The 23,100-nt window shown below is 38.8% G+C and overlaps 2 long non-coding RNA genes across 3 annotated transcripts in view; one reads left to right on the top strand and one right to left on the bottom strand.

The window, feature by feature from the left end:
* Positions 1-6,004: 6,004 nt before the first annotated feature.
* Positions 6,005-21,981, bottom strand: LOC133248002 (uncharacterized). Of its 2 annotated transcripts, none has more exons than XR_009736589.1 (3): positions 21,140-21,981; positions 12,792-12,906; positions 6,005-7,270 (listed from the first exon to the last, which is right to left on the bottom strand). It is a non-coding gene; the product is annotated as an uncharacterized LOC133248002 (long non-coding RNA). The 2 variants fall into 2 exon arrangements; XR_009736590.1 differs by lacking the exon at positions 6,005-7,270 and adding an exon at positions 10,899-11,085.
* The window catches only part of LOC133248001 (uncharacterized), a 72,396-nt gene continuing 69,794 nt past the window's right edge, over positions 20,499-23,100 (top strand). The window contains exon 1 of the long non-coding RNA XR_009736588.1: positions 20,499-20,969. This is a non-coding gene — a long non-coding RNA (uncharacterized LOC133248001). The remainder of the gene's footprint in view (positions 20,970-23,100) is intronic.

Raw genomic sequence — 23,100 nt, 5'->3', positions numbered from 1 at the left:
TTTATCACTAAAAGTTCTTGTTGTCTATTATTTACAAATGAAGCTATGTCACTCACATACATAAACTGATAACATCAACACACAGAGCGCCCTTCAAGAATCTCAATATAATACACCATCTGTGCATTGTTCCTGCAGGAATCTGTGAGTGCTAACAATATGTTTAGAGTCAGAGGTACTCTCCTAGTTGAAAATCTCTGTTAGAGAACCCTTTTCAGTGTTTACTTGGGAACAAGGACCCATAATGTTATGTTCAACAACATAATTTGGTTTCATTCAGGAGATAATTTCCTTTCCTAAAAGAATTTTTTTTTTTCTTTTAGGCCTAAACCAAGGGACTTTCAAGATAGAATGTAAATTGTTTTATAACAGCATAAAGTAGAAACACAGCAATTGTGCCTGAGCTTCCAGATTCTTTCTCATATAGTTAGAGTAGAATGATGCAATGAAAGACACTGACTACTTTACGTTTAATTTCTAGTTTGTTCTTTTTTAAACATTTTTTTATTTATTTATTTTTGTCTGCACTGAGTCTTTGTTGCTGCGCCTGGGCTTTCTCTAGTTGCGGAGACCTGGGGCTTCTCCTCCTTTAGGGGTACAAGCGTCTCATTGCCGTAGCGTCTCTTGTTGCAGAGCATGGGCTCTGGGGTTCAAGGGTTCAGTAGTTGTGGCCTATGGGCTTAGTTGCTCCCGGGCATGTGGGATCTTTCCAGACCGAGGATTGAACCCATGTCTCCTACATTGGCAGGTGGACTTTTACCCACAGGACCACCAAAGAAGACCCTCTAGTTTATTCTTTGATGAGAAAATTTCCCTATAAGTATTTAAAGCACTTTTTAGGAATTAGGGCCTCCTAGTAGCTCAGTACAGATGTGAGAGCTGGACCATAAAGAAGGTTGAGCACCAAAGAATTGATGCTTTTGAATTGCAGTGCTGCAGAAGAGTCTTGAAAGTTCCTTGGACTGCAAGGAGATCAAACCAGTCAATCTTAAAATCAACCCTAAATACTCTTTGGAAGGACTGATGCTGAAGCTCCAATACCTTGGCCGCCTGCTGTGAACAGCTAACTCATTGGAAAAAACCCTGATGCTGGGAAAGACTGAGGGCATAAGGAGAAGAGGGCAACAGAGGATGAGATGGTTAGATGACATCACTAGTTCAATGGACATGAACTTGGTTAAACTCTGGGAGATGGTGAAGGACAAGAAAGCCTGATGTGCTACAGTCCATGGGGTGGCAAAGAATCAGACATGACTAAACAACAGTAACTCAGTAATTCACAGACCCCTCTCCCTCTGGTTTTATTGTTCTAAGGACCTATACTGCTATTTTTCCTCTTCTCCTTTTCAACTTCACTTTAGTACTTGATCAGAAGGCACAATGCCCATAGCAGAAGTAAAAAGGAATGTTGTATTAAAATTATTTACAAAAATTTATATTTGGACTCTAATGATAGACAGTAAAATGGAAATCGGTATGTTAAAGGTATACCCAACCATGCATGAGTGCTAAGTTGCTTCAGTACCTCTGTCCATGGGATTCTCCATGAAAGAATACTAGAGTGGATTGCCATGCCATCCTCCAGGGGATCTTCCTGACCTAGGGATCAAACCAGCATCTCTGTATCTCCTGCAACTGACAGGTGGGTTCTTTATCACTAGAGCCACCTGGGAAGCCCACCCAACCATGAAAAATAATTAAAATTATAACTACACCTATTAGGAAGCTAAGAATTAAAAAAATTGGACTCAGTTCAACACATTTTGTCTCTTGAGCAGAACCATTTGGCTAGGAGACAGAAATATTTGCTTTAGAACCCTTCCAGCCTTATGACATACTGGGGAAAACTGGGGAGACCAAATTCTTTAGTCCCCAGCCATCTTAAATCACCTCCAGCCTGGGTTTGGTACCCTTGTTCCCACTGTGTTCATCTCTATAGGAGCACTTATTATTGTACCCTTTTTGTTTCTTGTTCACTCGAGTGTAAGCTTCTTGAGGTCAAGAGTCATGTCTTATTCATTCATACATCCAACAAATATTCATCAAATATCTTCTACGTACCAGTCATTATTTAAGGCACTGAGGATACAGCAGTGCAAAAATAAAGCAGAACAAAAAAACACTCCCTGCCCTTGTGTAGCTCACAGTCTAGGAAGATCAGGGATGTGTTGTGTTGCCTTTCTCAGACTTACCTGCCTATGTGTTTTCCACGCTTGTGTCTCTTATCCTTTCAATGTCTTCATTCAATGCCCCTGTTGCAATGTAACCTTGCTCAGTGTCTGGTATTCAATAAGTATTTGTTGAATTGAACAATTGTTTCTCTGTGTTCAAAGAAGCCATGGCTTGTGGCATTTCTAAGTTAGAAAAACATAAATACATTTCTGTGGGGCCCATTCTAAGGTGATGTGGGACCTGAAAAGAGAGAAAGATGTATGGAGATGACTCAGGTTTGCAGAACCAAAGAGTGGCCCAGGTCACTGTGACAGGGCCTGGGCCACTACAAGATGGGCTTGGTATTGTAGCTGAGCAGAGATGAAGATGGCTAAAAACATAAAAAAGGAATTTGAGAGGTATCAGGAAACCCCCTTTCACCACCTTAGAGGTAAGACTTAAAGAACTGAGCAGAAACCAATGGCCTGTTGAAAACCGGGGAGGTCACCCCAATAGATACAAATTTTCTTTTGGAATCCTATCCTGCTAGCATGACATTTTCTGGCTGGGAATGGAAGTAAAGGGAGAACAGAGGTAAAGATAGACCATGGACAATGAAGCTTTCTTAACAATAAGGGGCAGAGTCTATTCTAAAGATAAATCAAAAGATGGATGGATGTAGAGAAAACTCTATAGTAGGGCAGCAGACATGATTAAGGTTGAAAATAGCCTATAGGCCATTGAGGGGCCCCATGGACTCTAGAGTTACCAGCTCTAATATCCAGTTTAGGTCTTCTGTAGTATTCTTTCCCGTTAACTGCAGACTTCAGTAAAACTTTGTTCAATGTTTGAAATATGTTCTAAATATGTAATAAGGTTCATATTTAGCATAGTTACACTAGCAAAAAAATGGATGCTAAGAGATTGTTAATATAGAACATAGTATAGCCACTTAAGAATGCCATATTGCCACTAAGAATGGTGGTATAGAATTATTTATTATGATTTATTACCAAAATATTACTGAATGAAAATCAGTTCAGTTCAGTCACTCAGTTGTGTCTGACTCTCTGTGACCCCATGAACTGCAGCATGCCAGGCCTCCCTGTCCATCACCAACTCCTGTAGTTTATCCAAACTCATGTCCATTGAGTTGGTGATGCCATCCAACATCTCATCCTTTGTCATCCCTTCTTCTCCTGCCTTCAATCTTTCTCAGCATTAGGGTCTTTTCAAATGAGTCAGCTCTTCACATCAGGTGGCCAAAGTACTGGAGGTTCAGCCTCAGCATCAGTCCTTCCAATTAACACCCAGGACTGATCTCCTTTAGGATGGACTGGTTGTATCTCCTTGCAGTCCAAGGGACTCTCAAGAGTCTTCTCCAACATCACAGTTCAAAATCATCAATTCTTTGGTGCTCAGCTTTCTTTATAGTCCAAATTTCATATCCATACATGACCACTGGTAAAACCATAACCTTGACTAGACGGACCTTTGTTGACAAAGTAATGTCTCTGCTTTTTAATATGCTGTCTAGGTTAGTCATAACTTTCCTTCCAAGGAGTAAGCGTCTTTTAATTTCCTGCAATCACCACCTGCAGTGGTTTTGGAGCTCAAAAAAATAAAGTCAGCCACTGTTTCCACTGTTTACCCATCTATTTGCCATAAAGTGATGGGACCAGATGCCATGGGCTTAGTTTTCTGAATGTTGAGCTTTAAGCCAACTTTTTCACTCTCCACTTTCACTTTCATCAAGAAGTATATTATAAAATTACATGATCTTGTTTTTGTAATAAGAAATTAATATTTACATATGTATTCAGAAGTCTATCCAGTAAACTAAATAGTGGGTGGTGAAATTTAAAGTTTTTAATTATTTAAAAATTTTACCATTAAGTTTGTTGCCTGTAAAGTAATAAAATAATACATAACCTTTAAAAAGAGAAATAAAGAAGCAGAAAAACTAAGAACTGCTCGTGCAAACGCTATGCAATCTTTACAACTGCCAATTGGAAGGTTTTCTTACCTGTATCCATTTTTTCCCAGAGTGATTAGGAAATGAAATGCTTGAAACAAAACATGCCAGATATAGATATGTGCTGAGCGCCTACTCAGTACCAGTGCTGTATCATTGCTCAAGGCACTCCAGTGAGCACATCAGACGTGGCTCGCATTCTTACGGAATGGGGAACGTAAGAGTAGAGCCATGCTAACCATTTGCCACTGTCCAGTCACAGTGGAGGAGACAAGGCCTGGCTTAGCCATCATGCAGAAGTGGGTTCTGATGTTTTACCTGTGAAGCTCCTGACTGAAAAACTCAGTTACTCTTGCCATGGTCTCAGGGCATCTATGGTACACAGTCTTCAACCTACTGTCTCAAAACAGGCTCCTTGGCTTTCCTTGCCTGGACTCCAACAGGCTCTTTTTAGTTGTCACATCCCCTTTAATAGAATTTTTCTTCCCTTCCTGAGGCTAAAAGACTTTTCACCTTATTACTTTCCTTAAATGAGCTTTTATTCATTTAATAGAGCAATTTTTAAAGTGGTGTGAATTAGACAGTATGGCTAGCAAGTGGAGAGAATTTTAAAGCAGATAGGTGTGTGTGTGTGTGTGTATATGTAAGAGAGACTGGGGGTACATCCTCAGAGATCCTCAGATTCCCTCCCATCCTATGGAACTTACTAAAGCAATAAGTCCCTGCACTGTTTGCTGATTGAAGACCTTAATGAAAACAATGCCTGACAATATGTTTGATGAATTAGTGGTATCTACTCATTGCATTCCAAGAGGCCACCAAGGAAAAGGGGGCATGTATTCATTCATTCAATTCATATTTAATGTGTATTATTTTATGCCAGGCATTGGAGTGAATGGCAAACAGAAAAGAGTGAATAAGACAGGTAACTCTTCTATTCTTAAGAAGAGTATGACCCAACAGCAAAACAAAGACCCCACCCATCCACATAATGGTTTCCGTCTTATTATAAATTCCATATGCAAGCCCTAGGAAAGCAGCAAACCATAGGCTCTTCACATTAAAGTCAAGACAGGTCCGGGTTTATTCTCAGGTGTAGTGATTTTTTTTCAAAGTTTGTGTTTTAGAAATTTACTTTTTAAATCAATGTTTTCTTCTGAAGGTTTCCATTTACAAAAGAAATGTTTTAATTTGCTTTTTAAAATAAGCTTCACATTTCAGAAGTTTTAGATTTATATAAAAAATATGAAGATGGTAGGTACAGTCCAGTGATTTTTAAACCTGTGAACTTTTGAGCAAATGACAGTCTATTTGAGTCTCAGTTTTCTTATCTGTAAACTGGGAAATATAGAGTGGCTTTCATAGGTTTTTTATAAGAATTGAAAATAATATTTATAAAACATCTCACACTTGATTGATGTTTTATAAATTCTAGCTTTTATTATAGCCCTCCAGCCTCATTCTTGGGTTCATGTAAAGGTTAATATCCCAGAAGAAGAGGATATATGTATAACATATAGAGGGTTCACATTGCTGTACCACAGAAACTAGCACAACATTATAAAGGAATTATAGTCTATTAAAAAGGTAATAAAAATCTTAACAATTTTAAAAAGTAAACGCTAATGTCATTTCTGGACTTACAGGCAAGTCATTTATAGCTTTTCAATCTCTGTGTCATCTGTCCAAGGGATACTTCCAGAATGACCTAAGCACACTCTGTTCAAGGTCAGAGTCATACTAGTGTTGAAAAAAGAAAAGCCTTACTCTAGGAATTCTTGACTATGTAACCATTAAATCATGGCCACTCTTTTAGACGATTGACATACTTACTAAGCTGAAAGAATCTAGAGTTACAATCCTTCATACTTTTCCGCATGCCTTTTCCACAGCCAACTGAATTCAGCCAGAAATGAGCAAGATCAAATTACTCACTACTGGTGAGAATGGCCAACCAGCCAATTGGAAAAAAAAAAAAGAGAAATTTGCAAGGGAGCATCACCAGTGATGCTTCAGATAGTGCTGATAAAATGTACATGATTACATCACAATGTGTGTGTGTGTGTTTAAATCTATCTTCACTTGGCTTTTGTAAAAACTTCCCTCTTTTTTTGAAGACAAATGCTGAGATTCATTGCTAGTCGGGGGATAGTAAGGATTATTGTTATAGAGAACATTTTTTCAACACTACCAATATGCCAAACACCTTGCTTAGGGCTGCTGCTGCTGCTGCTAAGTTGCTTCAGTTGTGTCCGACTCTGTGCAACCCCATAGACAGCAGCCCACCAGGCTCCCCCGTCCCCGGGATTCTCCAGGCAAAAACACTGAAGTGGGTTGCCATTTCCTTCTCCAATGCATGAAAGTGAAAAGTGAAAGTGAAGTCACTCAGTTGTGTCCGACTCCTAGCGACCCCATGGACTGCAGCCTACCAGGCTCCTCTGTCCATGGGACCCTCCAGGCAAGAGTACTGGAGTGGGTTGCCATTGCCTTCTCCGGCGTATGTGTATTTTCTCATCAAATCCTCACTACGAATCAGTGAGGCAGGCACTGTTACTCTATCCAATCTACAGAGGTGGAAAATGACATTGAATTTGATTCCAGAGCTTGTGCTTTTAACCCCCAGATGGCACAGTTATAGCATTTTATTCATCAAATAATTTGAGTACCTGCTCTTCTGGGTATTATGCTGGTTCTGGGGATAATACAGAACAAGACAAACATGGACCTTACCCTCACACAGTCCACAGCGCAGTCAGAGCTATCCATTATGAAGGGATTTCAATAAAGTTTGATGATAATTACAATGAGAGCAGCATAGGGCACCAAGGGAATAGAACCAAAGTATAATTTCATACCCACTGATCTTTCCAGAGTTCTGAGACTGCATGCATTCTACAGAGAAATTTAGATCATTGATTACGTGTCACTCAGTTCACAAATCTGTAATTCTTTATCATCTCACTGGTTCTTTTTTCTTTTTCTTTCTCTTTGTTCTTCTTCCCTCACCCTTTACCCTTTCTTTATCCCTCCCTTTATTCTTTGTTTTCTTTCTTTCTTCTTTAACATCTAGGTTAAGAATATGTTTGGCTTCTCCTCTGTTGCCTTAGTTTTCTGGAATTCAAATTACTGTAGTTTTGTTCATCCCTGGAAGAAAGGAGATTTTTCAGATATTACTTTTTCCCTGTTATACAAAGGAAGGAAAAATATTTGGTAAGGTTTGAAGGCCAAGTTCTAAGACCCTTTTAAAAAATCATCTAACTCAACTCTTTTCTGAAAAAGCACTATCACCATCCAAAAAAAACCTCTTAGTTAAAATACTCATTGAATTTTTAAACATCAATCAAGTCCTATTAGATAATACTAAGTTACGTAGAATGAGTTAGAAATATGTATATTACATTTCCCTTGAGGACATTTGAATGTTAAAAGGAGAAATTCTTCTAGAAAATCATTTTGTTTTTGCCAAGCCAATAATATTTGAAAAATAATTTGAAATATTTTGTGAAACCTCATATCTCAAGAGATTCATCCATCTCTCCCAAATTGTTAGAACATGTGTTTTATTTCCACACCTAAACTTATCCAAATTGGGTACTCTCCTAGAATTAAAAAAAATCTTTAAAGGACAGGGGAGGAAAAAAAGCTGCTGCTGCTGCTGCTGCTAAGTTGCTTCAGTCATGTCTGACTCTCTGCGACCCCACAGACGGCAGCCCACCAGGCTCCTCCATCCCTGGGATTCTCCAGGCAAGAATACTGGAGTGGGTTGCCATTTCCTTCTCCAATGCATGCACGCATGCTAAGTCACTTCAGTCGTGTCTGACTCTGTGCGACCCCATGGACAGCTACCAAGCTACAAATTCAAACCAACTGCAACACTTGGATTTGAGTATTAGTCTGAAGTTTTTGCTTTTGCTTGAAGAATCTCTTTAAAACTAATAATAGCCACGCTATATGAAGCTCCTGTTACATTCCAGGCTTTGTGCAAGTTTTCAGTGTTGTGTTAATTAGATTCTTTATGGTGGCAAAAAAGGAGAAATGGTCACTTGGCTCAATTAAATAGGTTTATTTAGAAGGATGGCGTCTCTGGTGGCTTAGTTGGTAAAGAATCCTTCTGCCAATGAAGGAGAAGTGGATTTGATCCCTGGTTGGAAAGATCCCCTGGAGAAGGAAATGACAACCCACTCCAGTATTCTTGCCTGGGAAATCCCATGTACAGAGGAGCCTGGTGGGACACAGTCCACGGGGTCACAGAGTCTGACACGACTTAGCCACTAAACCACCACCATCATTTAAAAGGATACAACATGGGGAAGTAGAAAAGATGGGTAAAGTTCTCACTGCAGGCTCGTGGAAAACTAGATTTTTGTTCTAGGCACTCTGCAACAACTGAGTAAAAGCTCTAGTCTAGCCATATAAGCTCCCCTTTGGTGACCTCACAGGAGCTCTTGGCTTGCTGCCATGCACATGACTCAGCTCCTCTGGCTGTGTCTCTCCACCTGCTTATTTTTCCAACTATTGCTATTGACTCCATGCTGCTCACTTTCTTTCTGCCTCATGGCTTTGCTTACTCATGGCTTCTATTTCCTGTCACCCCTCTCCTCACTTCTGCATTTACCCAAGGCTGACCCTCCCTGGATGTTTCATACTAAAACTCTGCCAGAGAAGAAACGGCATGCCTCTCATGCCAGGCTTCATCACCGGCCACCAGTCTTCCAAGCTTTGTCAATCTCTGTCTCATGGGCAGAGTTACATGGCAAAAACACAAGGCTAACACAGCTGAGAAATCTGTATGCAGGTCAGGAAGCAACAGTTAAAACTGGACATGAAACAACAGACTGGTTCCAAATAGGAAAAGGAGTATGTCAAGGCTGTATATTGTCACCCTGCTTATTTAACTTACATGCAGAGTACATCATGAGAAACGCTGGGCTGGAGGAAGCACAAGCTGGAATCAAGATTGCTGGGAGAAATATCAATAACCTCAGATATGCAGATGACACCACCCTTATGACAGAAAGAGAAGAACTAAAGAGCCTCTTGATGAAAGTGAAAGAGGAGAATGAAAAAACTGGCTTAAAGCTCAACATTCAGAAAACGAAGATCATGGCATCCAGTCCCATCACTTCATGGCAAATAGATGGGTAAACAGTAGAAACAGTGGCTGACTTTATTTTTCTGGGCTCCAAAATCACTGCAGATGGTGCTTGCAGCCATGAAATTAAAAGATGCTTACTCCTTGCAAAGAAAGTTATGACTAGCCTAGACAGCATATTCAAAAGCAGAGACATTACTTTGCCAGCAAAGGTCCGTCTAGTCAAGGCTTTGGTTTTTCCAGTGGTCATGTATGGATGTGAGAGTTGGACTATAAAGAAAGCTGAGCGCAGATGAATTGATACTTTTGAAGTGTGGTGTTGGAGAAGACTCTTGAGAGTCCCTCGGACAGCAAGCAGATCCAACCAATCCATCCTAAAGATCAGTCCTGGATGGTCATTGGAACGACTGATGCTGAAGCTGAAACTCCAGTACTTTGGCCACCTGATGTGAAGAGCTGACTGATTTGAAAAGACTCTAATGCTGGGAAAGATTGAAGGCAGGAGTAAAAGGGGACGACAGAGGATAAGATGGTTGGGTGGCATCACCAACTCATTGGACATGAGTTTGGGTAAATTCTGGGAGTTGGTGATGGACAGGGAAGCCTGGCATGCTGCAGTCCATGGGGCCACAAAGAGTTGGACACGACTGAGTGACTGAACTGAACTGAAATGAGCTGAACACAGCTAAATAGAACTTCTCAAAAAGAGCTACGCAAATGCTTTTCAGGAGAGAAGAGTAAAACTAGCTAAGTGCCTTAAAAGACCTGTGCATGTGTTATTAACATGGAAACTAAACAGATGCTATTTATATGCCAAGTAGAATTTATCATCATCATGTCTACCTTGTATAATAATATATAGAATGTGTGTGTGCTTAGTTGGTCCAACTCTTTGCGACCTCAGACTGTAGCCCACCAGACTCCTCCGCCCATAGGATTCTCAGGCAAGAGTACTGGAGTGGGTTGCCATTTCCTTCTCCAGGAGATCTTGCTGACCCAGGGATCAAACCCAGGTCTCCTGTATTGCAGGTGGATTCTTTACCGACTGAGCCACCAAGGAAGCCCAATATGATTTGCTCTGGCTTGTCAAACATTTTTATTAGTAGAAAAGGTTTTGGCACCCTAAATGAAGATTGTTGATATTAAAAAAAAAAAAAAAAGGCTAGACTAGGAAGGCATAATGGTGGGCCAGTGGTTAAGAATCTGCCTTCCAAATGCAGGGACATGGGTTTGATCCCTGCTCGGGGAACTAAGATCTCACATGCTTCTGGGTAACTGAGTTTGAATGCCACAAGTAGAGAGCCCACACAGCACAACTAGAGAAGCCTTCTTGCTGCAACAAAGACCCAGCACAGCCAAAATTAAAAATAAAAACAAACAAAGGCGTAGCACATAACCCAGTACTTTTCAGCTGGGGATGTTCCAGGACAGTCAAAGACAGAGACAGGAAGAGAAGTGAAGCAGCACACACAACCAGCTGCCAACCCAAACACCCAGGAATTTATCTGTTTTCTATTTTTCACATGCACAGAAGCTTTTGCCTTAAGATTCTACAGCTTTTTTTTTTTTTTTTTATTCTTCCAATTTTATTTTATTTTAAAACTTTACATAATTGTATTAGTTTTGCCAAATATCGAAATGAATCCGCCACAGGTATACAGCTTAAAACAAAGTCTGAAAGCTATCCTAAGAGATCTGTGTCAAATCCCGGTTCCTTCTCATTCTTGTTATGTCAAAATGCATAAGTTAATTACCTTCTTTTGCCTTTCTTTCTTTGTTTTGAAGATGGGGAGAATGGTACCTCCTTCATAGGTTTGATGTGCTGATCTAGTAAGATACAGTGTATAATGCACCAGGGTCCTTGTAACTAAATAAATGTTAGTTTCATGTCAGATACTGAATAATATAACTCTACTGGTCATGACTTAATCTTTTTATTACTGGTTTAGAGAAGGATTTTTCAGCAGCTTCATGAATAAAATGCTGACTGAGTTATAGTCAATGTTTGCTATAGAAGTACTATGTTGTACTATAGATACCAAACTATATTGTTACTGTGAAAATCCAGCCTTTCAGAGATTTTTCATTGTACAGTCAAGGAAATAGGAAGAACATAAGGAAGGGGCATTACCTCATTGGGTTATTCACACATATTATTTAATATGTAATTCAATTTTAATTTAAATCACAATTCCTTGAAAATACTGTGCTTTTCAAAGATAAGGTATTATCATTTTTATAATTATGACTCATTTCTGGCTTCTAGGTACTTTTTCTTAACAACATTCTAGAACATTAATTTTACCTTATTAATAATGCTTCTTTTTTCAAAAATCTTTCCAATAGTGAGATCATTATACAAAACACAACCTTAGGTATCAGGAACACTAAAATCTGTATATGTACCAGTAGTTATATGTACCACTAAAATTGCTTTGTATGTACCAGTGTGGGTTATTTTTCATGCCAGTTTATCAGACAGATAATTGAAAACTCAATATTCAGTGACTTACCCAATTTTATAGAATTTTAGGATTGTACATATTCAGGGCACTTATTTGATATATGAGAGAAATAAGTACAGAGAATATATGTGAAATCACACCATAAATAATGCTGGGACCCCCAAAAAACATGGGTTTTTTGGCATTCAAGCCTCTGCCTCATGTTGAGACCAACAGAACAAGCACCTACATCCATTTGTTGAGTTATCATTTGAGGGTGAAGCTGAACTGAATTCCAATAAAAGGGCACATAATAATTACCAAAACTAGAAACATGGAAAATGAAGGCAGGGAAAAAAAGGTAAATATTTAATGCTATTTAACAAACTTAAAAATACCACATCAAAAAATAACTTTGTGTATTATACTACATCAAACTAAAATCTAATATTCTAGTAGAGAAGCCAATTAGAAAATCCAATGTTAGAGTCCTCCTTAGATTATATTAACAGTAGTTCTCAATTACTCATTTGTCTGAGAGAAAGTCTTACCTTTATTATATTGACCAGTGGGAAAAATGTGTTTAAATGTCTCCAAGAAGTTAATATTTACTCTTCTATGAGCAACAGCAAGTGAGATTTGATATGTTTAAGTAAGAGTCAATCTAGAATCTTATTTAAACTAACAGATTATTCTTTGTCATGAAATGGAATTCAAATGAGTTGATTTGCTATTTTTCTTTTATGTTGAGATAGTAGCTTCTATTATGATTGATGCTAATGCAAGTTAAGTGTGCAAAGCAGACAGGATAGGAATAATGGGTATCAGCCAACGTAGTCTCTGACCATATCTCTGGGAAAGAACTATATTATTGTAGGAAGCTTCTCACTTCTTTCCAATATTCCTTCAAAGCTGTATGAGTTATCTGTTTTGATATAGATAATATATTTGCCTGGGCTCAGAAATTATCCCCAACCAGATACTTGAAATGATAAATATTCATTATATCTTATAGTTTCTAAAGGCTAGGATTTAAGGGGGTTTGGCAGGTGGCTTTCAGTCAGGTTTCTCATGCAGTCATTAGGAGGCTTTGCTGGGGCTGGAGAATCTGGTTCCAAAGGTGGCTTACTTATATGGTGACAAAGTGGTCTTGGCTGTTGGCAAGTGGCTTTAGTTCTTCTCAATGTATGTCTCCTCTTGAGACTGCTTGAGCATCCTTACAACATGGCAGCTGGCCCCCTCCTCTGCAATCAATGGGTGAGATGAAAATAGAAGCCTTAATACTTTCTGTGAAGCTACAAAGTCACAGACCATCACATTCATTATACTTTATTGATCACTTTCCTATTCAGTCTATGAGGATATTACACAAAGGTGTGACTGCCAGAGTTGGTGATCTTTGGCAGCGGTCTTGTAGGCTGACTACCAAAAGGATAATGTATTAGCCAGGGCACGTTTGGCTCTCAAGTGACAGATACACCACTCAAATTCACTTAGGCAAAGGGAAATTTATTGCCTTGTCTAACTGGATTGTCATTAAGGATAGGATATACATCTATGCCTTAGATATTAATGAAACCAGCTACACAAAAACTCTGAGAACTCTCTGTCCATCCCATGAATCTGTTCCTCTTTGCATATCAGTGATATGCTCTCAAACCAGTCACATGATCAGGCACACTCTTTCTCCTTCACTTTCTTCAGTGAAGAAAAGCTCTCTTTTCAAATCCTGGGGTGGTTGTTGTTATTCTGTTGCTCAGTCATGTCCGACTCTTTGAAACACCATGCATTGCAGCACTCCGGGTTTCCCTGTCCTTCACCATTTCCTGGAAATGGTGAAAAACTATTGGGGAAAAACTATTATTAGTTCAACTTGCATCACATCATCATTTTTGTGGTTATTGGTTTGGGTACTACAGTTGACCATTACTACAAGAACCACCATGCTGAAGCTCAAGGCAGACAAACCTCTTAAGTGGTGTTCGTCCCAGAAGAGAAGAACTGGGGACAACCAAACAATAGTGGTCTACAAAACTTAAATATCTTAAGTAATTTAACATAACTTTTTAAAAACTAGTACACTTTGAATAGACAATTGCCTCTCCTCACTGCCAACATTTCCTTTCTCTTGCCTTCACTGACACATTTAAAAAAAATTTGGGCCATCAAGGGCAATATTTGTTAAAGAAGAAAACTTTCTAAAGTTCTTTATCAAAGGTGTGCTTTGCTTTAAATGTTATAGACGAAGTGAAGTGAAGTCGTTCAGTTGTGTCCGACTCTTTGTGACCCCATGGACTGTAGCCTACAAGGCTCCTCTGTCCATGGAATTTTCCAGGCAAGAGTACAGGAATGGGTTGCCATTTATGCACTATTTTAATTTGGTGTCATGTATTTGCAAACTGTTCAAATGAACCATGAGGGTGCTGAATAATGTGAAGCTAATAAAAGATCATTACAATGGCAGAATGGACAAATAGAATATTTGAAATCTGGAATGAGACAAAATTTGATAAAAATGCTAATGGCATGAAAATTGATTCTCTATTTGTCTACCTACATATATGTAATATTCAGAAAAATAAGATATTGTATTTATATACATATGCACATATATAATATATAATAAAATAGTTGTATAATAATATATAATAGATACTATATATATAATTTTATATAATATTATATGATGATGTTAATATTATAATGTAATTATAATATTCAGTTCAGTTCAGTTCAGTCAGTCAGTCGTGTCTGACTCTTTGCGACCCCATGAATCGCAGCACGCCAGGCCTCCCTGTCCTTCACCAACTCCCGGAATTCACTCAAACTCATGTCCACCAAGTCGGTGATGCCATGCAGCCATCTCATCCTTTGTCATCCCCTTCTCCTCCTGCCCGCAATCTCTCCCAGCATCAGAGTCTTTTCCAATGAGTCAACTCTTCGCATGAGGTGGCCAAAGTACTGGAGTTTCAGCTTTAGCATCATTCCTTCCAAAGTACACCCAGGACTGATCTCCTTTAGAATGGACTGGTTGGATCTCCTTGCAGTCCAAGGGACTCTCAAGAGTCTTCTCCAACACCACACTTCAAAAGCATCAATTCTTCGGCGCTCAGCCTTCTTCACAGTCCAACTCTCACATCCATACATGACCACAGGAAAAACCATAGCCTTGACTAGACGGACCTTTGTTGGCAAAGTAATGTCTCTGCTTTTCAATATGCCATCTAGGTTGGCCATAAATTTCCTTCCAAGGAGTAAGTGTCTTTTAATTTCATGGCTGCAATTACCATCTGCAGTGATTTTGGAGCCCCAAAAAATAAAGTCTGACACTGTTTCCATTGTTTCCCCATCTATTTCCCATGAAGTGATGGGACCAGATGCCATGATCTTATAATATTATATAAAATATTAATTAATCATATAATTATGTTATTGTTGATTATGTATTTGTATGTCCAGAAAGTCCTTTTGGGTTTTTATATAAGATGTCATAGAAATTAATTTATTTACTTAATTGGAGGCTAATTACTTTACAGTTTTGTGGTGGTTTTGCCATACATTGACATGAATTAGCCACGGCTGTACATGTGGCCCCCATCCTGAACTTTTTGGCCAACCCAAGAACTATATTATTACTACTACTAATATAAAACATGTATGTGTGCATATATACACAAAAGTGTATTCAGAATAGGAGAATAAGGGAGAGATATACTTACTGCTGGCAATATATGATAAAATACTAATGAACAGAAAAATGTAGAACTCCTCAAATCTGCCTTCTTTTTCTAAGTAGAGAGAAGACTGAACTTTCTTCTGGAAAGTGTAGATCAATCACTGCTAAAGAGAACCTGAAGCTAGAGATAGATAAGAGGTTAATGAGAAAGCACCTCATTACTTTAATGAATTTAATACTTCTGAGCCAGCCAAAGACTTATTAAGTTACTATACTACTACTTGTGCTTGAGGACTTGATTTCAGCCACCTTCGAGAAATCATGAGGTTCTTCAAGACTGTGCTGACCAGCTGTTATTACTCAGTCGAACCTGAAAGTATTCCCCTTGTGGATGTGAATAAATCAAACAGAGGTGCTTTCAAAAAGTAATCTTAATAAATCATCTTATCTGTCTAGTAATAACAAGGGCCATATGCTTCTGAAGTGTGGCTTGGAGAGGCGGGTTGGAGTCAATCCATACACGTTATCCAGAGATCAGCCAGCATCATTGACATTCATAGAAGCTGAGCAAGAAATCCCAGAGAGAACCTGAGGTCGTTTATTTGAGCCAGTTTACCACATCCTTCCTTCTGGAACCCTCAGAGATGACTTTCTCACAGATCCTACGAACATTTTTAAAAACTGTTTCGACGATAGGACAGCTGTAGGACAAATTAAAATAGAAATATAACACATCCACAAATGTGAGTCCCATATGCAATTTTAAATATAGTAGCTACATTTAAAAAGTAAAATGAAATATGTGAAAGTAATTTAACAATATATTTTATTTAATCCCGTATAGCAAAAATGTTATACTCTCAAAATATAGTCAGTAGAAAAAAATTACTCTGATACACTTAAATTTTTTTTTGTACTAAGTCTGAAACACAATGCATGTTTTAAACTTACAGTACATCTTGACTAGTCACCAAATGCTCAATAGCCACATATTGCTGGTGGCTGCTGTAATATTTGACAGCACAGGTCTGGTTTAGAACTGTGGACAGTGGTCCTCAAATCATTGTTATTTCTCTTTTTTTTAAATAAAGTTTTATTTTTAATTTATGGTTGCACTGGGTCTTTGTTGCTGCACATGGGCTTTCTCTAGTGGTGAGTGGTGGCTACTCTCTGATCGCAGTGTGCGGGTTTCTCATTGCAGTGGTTTCTTGTCTTGTGGCTCCTAGACTCTAGAGAATGGGCTCAGTAGTTGTGGCGCTTGGACTTAGTTGCCCTGCATTATGTGGAATCTTACTGGACCAGGGATTGAACCCGTGTCCCCTGCATTAGCAGACAGATTCTTAACCACAGAACCACCAGGGAAGTCCCAGTATTGTTCCTCCTTTCCAGGAGGATCTGAAGACTTACGAAGATACCTCTTTGACAATGTAGATGGATTTTCAAAGCCCCCTTCACACGTCTTTAGCTTTTTTGCATACCTTGTTTCACACATGTTCCTTTCTTTCACTCAACTTGCTAATGCTAAAAGTGGGGCCAATTCAATGTCTTTTCTATACCTTTCTCCATGAACAAATTTGTTTTAGAAAGACTATGAAGGCAGGACGTATCTGAGTTCAAATCACGTCTGTGCCTTTATGACTATCGTAGAGGCTTCCGGTTGTCCCTAATATCTGTCTTCCCCTCTGTAGATGTAGAAAACTTGACTGGGCACAAAGCCACTTAGAAAAAGAATTACATTTCCAGCATAACTTGCAGCAAGATATGGCTACATGCCTAAGTTCTGACCAAGAGGGTATAAACAGAAAGGTCAAGGGGAAACTTCTGGGAATCTTTCTAAAGAGCAGCACGGTGCACTTTTTGACCTCTTTTTCCTTCCTCCTGCTTAGAACACATATGCAGCCATCTTGGACTCTAAGGTCAAGTCCATGCATAACTTGAAACATCTTATCAGCTCAAAGACTCTAACACAAGAGGGAAATAAACTTCTATATCTGCCACTGCAGTTTTGGATTTTCTGTAACTTGAAGCAAAACTAGTACAACGATCTTGGGTAAAGATTTAACCTCTAACGTTATGAGAAAGGTGACAGTGGGAATTTGATATATGACTCCGGGAGCTCAAATCAGTGCTCTGTGACAGACTAGAGGGGTGGGATGGGGTGGTAGGTGGGAGGGAGGGCCGCAAGGAGGGGACATATGCATACCTATGGCTGATTCATGTTGATATATGGCAGAAACCAATACAATATTGTAAAGCAATTATCCTCCAATTAAAAACAAATAAAAAAAGAGAAAGGTGTCTTTCTAATGCTTAGTACAAAGTAAGTACTGTTCTAATGCTTATGTTCTAATGTCTGTTCTAATGCTTAGTACAAAGTCAGTACTTTACACTGTTAGATTTTTTTTTTAAGTATACTAAATTACAAATCTACTAAACTCTGTAAGTTTCTAAATAAATGCTTTTGTTATTCTTCCAACTCAGCTTCCTGGCTTCCTTCTGAACTAACTTGTAGATGATAGATACAAAGATCTTCATCGCATTTGCATTTCTCTCCAGAAAATTGCCTGACTGCCAGTTTAGTCATGCTCATGAATGCCTGATGGCTCAGAAAAGCCTCTGCAAGAACCTCTCAAATAAATATTTAGAAAGGCATTATGAGAGCACTTAGCAGTGCTATTCTAGTATTTCTAAAGCAACAAGATACCAAGATCATGAGGCCCTTCCTTCACTTTAAGTCGCATCTCTCAACCAAGCAGATATATTTACCTTGTTATTATTTTTAATAGGAAAACAGAATCATTAAAGCATTCTTTTAACAGGTTTCTCGCTTTCCAGGAGAGTGAGAAGCATAGGGAACACTCAATGTTCTATCAGTTGTTTTTCAGGTTCTTTTTTTGGTCGTGGAACAATATGTGAAAAATTTCAAGGAACCTCACTCTTTAAAAACAAAACCTTAAATGAAAACAGTTGACATCAGGAAGTATGTATTGCATAATGCCTAATTAAAGGTAACTGCCAACAAAGATTAAGTTTCTAGAGGATGACAATGTGTTTAAATTGTACATGGCACTTTTTCGTGTGTACATTGTCATTTACTATGCTTTCAAAGAATGGGTAAAAATAAAAAAGAAGGAGAGTATGTAAAAAAGACACAGAAGTTAACCCAAAAGAACCCAAGGACCAAAACTGGAGCAACAAAATAGAGTATTGGCTTATAATTCAAGAAATAATTGGAGAAGGGAATGGCAACCCACTCCAGTATTCTTGCCTGGAGAATTCCATGGGCAGAGGAGCCCGGCGGGCTATGGTCCACGGGGTTGCAAAGAGTCAGACATGACTGAGCACTAACACTAACACACTTTCAATAACAGTTCACACTGATTTAAATAAATAATTGGATGAATAAAGAAACGGGTTAAGGGACAAATTTTCTTACAAGAAATTGCAAAGAATGTATCTAGATACTTCTGCTCCTGGAAGTGGACTTAATTCCTCGCTTCTTGGGTATGAGCTAGACACAGTGACTTGCTGTAAAGTGTGGAAAGAAACAAAACAACACAATTTTGTAGTGAGGAAACCTGGCACCCAGCACCTTAACAAAGTGACCAAGGTTAATATTGTCAGTAATAACTCTTGTGGATGTCATGATACAAGGACAGTGTCAATTCACCTCTGTGGAATTATTTCTCAAAGCCATGTCTGTGTGCATGCTAAATCGTTTCAGTCATGTCCAACTTTGAGTGACACTATGGACTGTAGCCTGCCAGGCTCCTCTGTCCATGAGATCCTCCAGGCAAGAAAACTGGAGTGGGTTGCCATGCCCTCCTCCAGGGGATCTTCCCAACTCAGAGGCTGAACCATCTCTTACGTCTCCTGCATTGGCAGGTGGGTTCTTTACCACTAGTGGTACCTGGAAGCCCTCCTAAATCCATAATCCTAGTCTAATCATGAGAATAGTCAGACTAACCTATGGAATGCCTGACCATAACTCTTCAAAATTTTCAAGATCATGAAAAATGAGGAAAAACCAGGGCACAGTTGAGATAGAAGGAGACTAAGAAGATAGGACACCTAATGTCATGTTTATCCTGGATTAGGTCCTGGAATAGAGCAAGGACTAATGGGAAAAAAAAAAAAAAACAACTGGCAAAATCAGATAGTCTGTAGTTGAGTTAATAGTTTGGATGAATGTAGCATAGTTACAAAAGATGTTTCTCACTAGAAGAATGTTAAATGAACATTTGTAAAAAGCCTACTGGGTGACAGCACTATACTAAATTATAAATGTACCACATGTATATAATATTCATATTATGCATAGTTCCTTCAAGAGCTATTAAAAGAAATACGATTGCCCTCAGGGAATTAAACTATAAAAATGAATCAGAGCAAAAAAAAAAAATGAAAATCACCTTTAAATGATACCTATCATCTAAATAATGCTGAATGTATACTCAGGCACTATTCTAACTTTGCATATATGTATCTCAAATTATTTAATCTTCCGGAAATGCCATGAACTAGATATTTTTACTATTCATATTTTCTAACCATCTAAATAAATTTTGGCTGCACTGGGTCTTTGTTGCAGCATGTGGGCTCTTTGTTGCCGTGCGTGGGCTTCTCTTGTGGCACACAGCCTCTGGAGAGCAGGGGCTCAGTAACTGCGACATAAGGGCTTAGCTCCCTTGCAGCATGTGGCATCTAAGTTCTCTGACCAGACATCAAACCTGCGTCCCCTGCATTAGAAGATGATATCTTAACCATAGAACCATCAGGGAAGTCCCTTCTAACTTTTTAAAGTTTGAAATTATTATAAATACCTGGAAAGCTTCCAAGAAATATATATTCATCTTTTTAAGAAAATGTTTGCAATTTTTGGTTAGAACTTAACAAGGATCTTGTTCCTAAATTCTTTTTCTTTCACTTTCTCCCTTGTGGTTGGGTTATTTCCATCTGCATGCAAACATGTCTTAATATCATCTGTGTTAGAAAATAAATGATTAAAACAAATCTTTTACTTCCTCCTTAGCTGTTATACATTTCTTTGATCACCTTCAGGACAAAACTTTTGAAGTTGTCCATGTTACCTGTCTCTTTTCTTCCCTTGAAATCACTCCTCAATCCACTATGATCAGGCTATGTGAATATGACTCAACTGATATGGATTTTATGATCAAGTAATTTTATTTTGCAAGGTTCTTACATGCCAGCTTTCCACTCATCATTTAGTTGGATCTCTTATAGTCATTGTTGGAACATTTCCGTCTCTGGGCTTCCTTGACATCACAAACTTCTGATTCTATCCTATCACAGTAGTTCCTCATTCCCAATCTCCATTGTTCCTCAGTCCTCTTCCCCACACTCCCTACCCCGCCTCTCCTGGTGATCTCCAGGTCCATGGCCTTGGATGCCTGCCATATGCTTATGACTCCCACGTACATCCAGTTCTGACCTTTCCTCTCAGTTCCAGACTCATACATCCAATCGTCTACATGACATCGCTTCCTGGATAGCATCTCAAACTCAACATTTCCACAACAAGAGAATGTGAATGCTTAGTCGTGTCCTACTCTTTGTGGCTCCATGGACTGTAGCCCACCAGGCTCCTCTGCCCATGGGATTTCCCAGGTAAGAATACTGGAGTTGGTGCCAGTTCCTCTCCCAGTGGGTCTTCCCAAGCCAGGGATCAAACCTGCTTCTCTTGCATCTCCTGCATTGGCAGGCAGATTCTTTACCACTAGCACCACCTAGGAAACCCTGCAACTACTGATTCCTGGCCTCGCCCCACTTCTACTCACTCTGTCCAAATGTGCTCTTTCTCCCCATCTCAATGGCCCCACGACACACTCAGGCCAGAACAAGTGGCATTCATCCACAATCCAGTCCTCCTGACGTCTCAGAGTCAATCATACACAAGACCTGTTTGTGACATCTCCAATAGAACTCAAAGATGGTGCCTCTCTTTCATTCCACTGAGGAACTCCAGTAAAAATTTCTCTCTTGTCTCACAGAGTCCCTGCTGCAGTCTCCCTGTTCTCAGGGCTTCACCATTCCCGTCACCCAGCTGTATCTACCTGCCACTCAAGATCTCCACAAAGTGTACTCTGTGTAGACTTCTCATCTTCATAACTTTCTTTTTCAAATAAAATAAAATCATTCACCCTCCTAAGGTCCATAGACCTACATTGCTTGACTTCTACCGACCTCTGTAACCTTGTCTCCTACCACTCTCCCCTTATATGTTTCTTCCTGCCATATCCCTCTGCCTAGAATATTTTCCCTCTGACTTCTCTGACAGGATAACACCTACGCATTTTCTCAAGCCTCAGCCCTGTGAAACTTTCCCAGACACCCTTCTCTGCTAGATTTGCTTGATTGCCCAACAATTGTCCCTTCTTTGGTCTAAACCTGATTTTACCTCAGGGCTTTTGCATTTCCTGTTCCTTCTGCCTGAAAGGCTCTTCCCCCTAGAAGTCCTACGGATGTTCCATTTTATCACTTATTTCTCAGTTCAACTGTCACTTCCTCTGAGTCCTTCTCTGACCACCTGATGAAAAGTAGTTGCATTGTATTCTTCTGTCTCCTGTCCCTTCCCTTGGTTTTATTGTTTTTATGTCACTTAGCATTATCTGTAATTATTTTATTCATTTATCTGTGTACATGTTTCTTTTCTGTATTCCTCCACCAAGATGTCTCCTCTGGTGAAGAGCTGACACACAGATAAAGAGTTTCATGGATAAAAATTTAAGGATAGTTTATTATGTGCCAGTTACTACATGAGGTGAGGGGGAATAATTCTGAATAAAATATTGCTCCCCGCTCATGACCTTCCAGTCTAGGAAAAGAAGAATGATATGTAACCAAAAGCAATCATAATACCATATAATAAGTTATATTGAAGTATGCAAAACTAGCTGTGGAGTGCAAAAGAAGAAATAAGCAGTTAATGCTATCTCCACAGAGGGCTGACTAGGAAGACTTAACAGAAGTGCAATTTGAACTGAGTCCTGAAAAATGAATAGTAGTCACGTTTTAGTGAAGACATAAAAAGTATATTTCAAGCAGGGGGGTTAACTTACAAAAAAGAATGGAGAAAAAGAAAAAAAATTTAAAGGACAAGACACAAAATTGATCTATAGCTCAATGTCATCCAAATTATAATCCCAGACAGATATTCCGTAGAACTCAACGAGCTGATTCCAAAACATATATATGGAAACACAAAGGGCATAGAATGCAAGACATATGGAAAAAAATTGAAGCATTTATATAATACTGCATGATTTCAAGACTTACTGTAAAGTTACAATAATAAATAAATTATGGTACTAGTATAAATATCAGCAAAGATCAATAGAACAGAATTGAGAGCCTCCAAATAAATCCTCACTTAGACGTCCATTTGATTTTTGACAAAATACCAAAGCAATCTTATGGGAAAAAGAAATTATTTTTGACAAATGGTTCTTAAATAACTATATATCAATACAGAAAAAATGAATCTCAATGTCCATCTCACACTGTATACAAAAAAATAAATCAAGTTAGATTAGGTATCTAAACATGAAAGCTAAAACCATAAAAGCTTCAAGGAAAAAACAAAATAGGGAAGAGGCAAATGTTTCTTAGGATATGGAAAGCAATAGCCATGAAGGAGAAACTTGATAAACAAGATTTCATGAAATCAAAACCTTCTGATTATTTAAAAATGCCATTAAGAAAATAAATAGGTAAGCCACAGCCTAGAGAAACATTTTTA

Source organism: Bos javanicus, chromosome 5, assembly GCF_032452875.1.
Source record: "Bos javanicus breed banteng chromosome 5, ARS-OSU_banteng_1.0, whole genome shotgun sequence".
Classification (NCBI taxonomy): domain Eukaryota; kingdom Metazoa; phylum Chordata; class Mammalia; order Artiodactyla; family Bovidae; genus Bos; species Bos javanicus.
This window is presented reverse-complemented; position numbering and strand designations above follow the sequence as displayed.